Source organism: Arachis duranensis, chromosome 2, assembly GCF_000817695.3.
Source record: "Arachis duranensis cultivar V14167 chromosome 2, aradu.V14167.gnm2.J7QH, whole genome shotgun sequence".
In the NCBI taxonomy this organism is placed as follows: Eukaryota; Viridiplantae; Streptophyta; class Magnoliopsida; order Fabales; family Fabaceae; genus Arachis; species Arachis duranensis.
The window spans coordinates 19,747,141-19,750,750 of NC_029773.3; the positions used below are offsets into that span (position 1 = coordinate 19,747,141).

The following is a 3,610-nucleotide window of genomic DNA, read 5'->3' on the forward strand; positions in this document are numbered from 1 at the left end:
TTACTCACGTAAGGTATTACTTGGACGACCCAGTGCACTTGCTGGTTAGTTGTGCGGGATTGCAAAAGTGTGATTGCAATTTCGTGCACCAACGTGCAATGACATAACAAATTGAATTAACTATTATATACATTTATTTACTAAAAATTTACAAATATGTACTAACTGAATTTATTTAAATAAAAATTTTTACGTTAATAATTACTAAGTTAATTAATAAACATTTTTTAATATGTTAATTAAAATAAAAATATTTAATAAAGTAATTAATAATCTAATTAAAAAACTTTTACTTAATTTAATTTAGGTAAATATAAAACTATATAATTGTTTACTTAAAAATAACTTTTACTAACTAAATCAACAAATTAAAAAACATGTAATTAGTAAATTAATTTTAAGGGTCGGAAAATATCTACCCCAATATTTAATATCTAAATTAATAATTATGTACTTAAAAGCTTAATCACCTAAAAATCAGAACTACATTCCTAAAATCATACCCTATCAGTGACCTGTCGCTAACGATACATTTAGCCACGTAAACCATAAATTATATTCTAGTTCTTGACAAGTATCCTAACCATGGCTATACATATATGCGATAACATAAATGTGAAGATAACAAAACTAACCACGAAGTCGGCTACCCTGGTGACGTGCCATGTTGCGTTCATTCGATTGATGTTGGATCACATGCATTTGTGCGCGCCATCTTAGTGTTACTCAATAATATAGAAAAGGATAAAAAAGAGAAGAAAGTGGTCGAAAGATTGGAAATGGAACCCAGAACCTTGTTGTGAATGACATGTATATATAGGCATCTGACGAACGGACTTTTACCGGTAAAGAATTTCACAAAAATAATCGCGTTGTAAGTATAGCTTCTAAACCAACAAAGAGTTCTTTCGCACAAAAGTTTTGGTTGTCACTTAAGCAAACCCAATAAAATTTATAACCGAAGTATTTAAACCTCGGGTCGTCTCTCAAGGAATTGCAGGGAGGTGTGTTTATTATTGGTTATGGAAAAAGTATATTCTTGGGTTTTTTAAAATAGGGAACAGGAAAATAAACTGGCAATTAGGTAAATTAATTATCATGAAAACCATTGCAAGGTATAAGAACTGAAAATCCTATCCTAGTTATCCTTATCAGGTGTGATGAAAATTGTTTATTGCTCCCATTTAGTTAACCCTTACTAAATAAAGAAAAGTCAAGTGGACTAATCAATTTGATTCCTCAAGTCCTAGTCAACTCCTAAGAAAAGACTAGCTTTAGAGGGATCCAAATCAACCAGCAAACTTCAATTTTCAATCATCAGCTGAGTTTGATAACTCAAGTGTCACCAATTACTCAACCAAAGCAAAGGGAGGAAAAATCCAAATTATTTATAAGAAAGCAATCTTAAATCTGAAATACCTCAACGTGTATTAAATAAGAAAATCAATCCTAACATGGAATTCATAAGCCAATATTAACGAACTAAAATAATAGAATAAATAAAAGTAGAAGAGAAATTAAAGTAAAGGAACATCGAACCTGGAATGAAAAAATGGCCTAAAACTAATAGAAATCCTAAATCCTAAAAACTAAGAGAGAGAGAAAGCCTCTCTCTCTCTAGAAAACTACATCTAAAATCTAAATTGTGAATAATGAATGTTGTGTATATTCTCTGAATGAATGGATGCATTTTCCTACTTTATAGCCTCTAATCTGTGTTTTCTAGGCTTGGATTTGGGCCGAAAAGGAGTCCAAAAATTGTTGGGGACGTTTTCTGCAATTTTCTGCACGTGGCGTCCGTCACGCGTGCACGTGGGTCACGCGCGCGCGTCATTTAAAAGTTTTCCTTGTCACGCGTACGCGTCAGTCACGCATACGTGTCGCTTGTGCTTTGCGCTAGGCATGCGTTCGCGACGTCCACGCGTGCGCGTCGCTTGTGTTTTGTGCAAGTCACACGTCTGCATCGTCCATGCGTGCGCGTCGCTGCCATTTCCTTCAAAACTTCATTTTTGCGCGTTCCTTCCACTTTTGCATGTTTCCTTCCTGTTTTCTAAGTCATTCCTGCCCTATAAAGCCTGAAAATACTCAACACACGGATCACGACATCGAATGGTAATAAAGAATAATTAAAATTAATAATTTTATGGTCTAGGAAATATATTTTCACATATATTAAGGAGTAAAGAAGGAATTATAAAACTATGCAATTTATATGAATAAGTGAGCAAAGACTTGATAGAAACCACTCAATTGAGCATAATATAAATCATAAAATAGTAGTTTATCAACCTCCCCACACTTAAACATTAGCATGTCCTAATGCTTAATCCAAGAGAAACTATAAAGGGGTGAAGGTAGAATGGTGGAATCTATGCAATGCAATCTATCTAAATGCAAGCTACCTAAATGGATCATGTAAGTCTAATTACTATCCACCTATATACTCATAGAGCTTACATGTGGTCAAATTAAGTCAATTTTTTCAAGGAATCATATATGCATAACAAAGGTTGAACCATATTAAAATATATTCACAATTGAGTTGAGCTAATCAAAAGAATTTATAAACTTGCAAGACAAGCAATGATTAAACATGGATATATGAAATTGAGCTATTGAACCCTCACTGGATTTGTGTCTACACTTTAATCACTCAGTGTTTGGGGTTAATCACTCTACTCTTCCTTAGTCATGCTTTCTAAAACTTTGTTCTTCATCTAACCAATCAACAAATATTTAATGTACACATGCAAAAATCATGAGGTCTTTTCAAGGTTGTAATGGGGCTAAGGTATATATAAGGCTAAGTGAGCTATAAATTGATTCCTTGATTAGTCTAAGATCTTACCTAACATATACATACTCTATAAAATTTAAAATTATGCCTAGCTACTGGTGGACGAAATTGTGATCACTATTCTCTTCAAGTTGTTTGTCTTTGTATGAAAGCCTTATTATGGCACTGGTTGAATTCACAACTCCGTTCAACTCCGGATCATGACGTTTTTCTGGCGTTTAACTCCAGACAGCAGCATGAACTTGGCGTTCAACGCCAAGTTACGTCGTCATTCTTCGAATAAAGTATGGACTATTATATATTGCTGGAAAGCCCTGGATGTCTACTTTCCAACGCCGTTGAGGGCGCGGCAATTGGAGTTCTGTAGCTCCAGAAAATCCATTTCGAGTGCAGGGAGGTCAGATTCCAACAGCATCAGCAGTCCTTTTGTCAGCCTTCTTCAGAGTTTTGCTCAAATCCCTCAATTTCAGTCAGAATTTACCTGAAGTGGTGGCAATACTTTTTGTCTTCTGAATGAATGCTTGAACAGTGCATATTTTTGATATTGAATTTTATGAATGTTAAAATTGTTGGCTCCTGAAAGAATGATGAACAAGAAAAATGTTATTGATGATCTGAAAAATCATGAAAGTGATTCTTGAAGCAAGAAAAAGCAGTGAAAAAGCAAAAGCTTGTGAAAAAAAAAGGGGAATAAAATAGAAAGAAAAAGAAAAAGCAAGCAGAAAAAGCCAATAGCCCTTAAAACCAAAAGGCAGGGGTAAAAAGGATCCAAGGCTTTGAGCATCAATGGATAGGAGGGCCCAAGGAAATAAA

General features: G+C 34.2%; 1 long non-coding RNA gene across 3 annotated transcripts in view; it reads right to left on the reverse strand.

Annotated features, from left to right (window-relative positions):
• Nucleotides 1-3,091: 3,091 nt before the first annotated feature.
• Nucleotides 3,092-3,610, reverse strand: part of LOC127744683 (uncharacterized) — a 47,061-nt gene continuing 46,542 nt past the window's right edge. For all 3 annotated transcript variants that reach the window (XR_008005623.1, XR_008005622.1, XR_008005621.1), the window contains one exon: nt 3,092-3,278. This is a non-coding gene — a long non-coding RNA (uncharacterized LOC127744683). The remainder of the gene's footprint in view (nt 3,279-3,610) is intronic.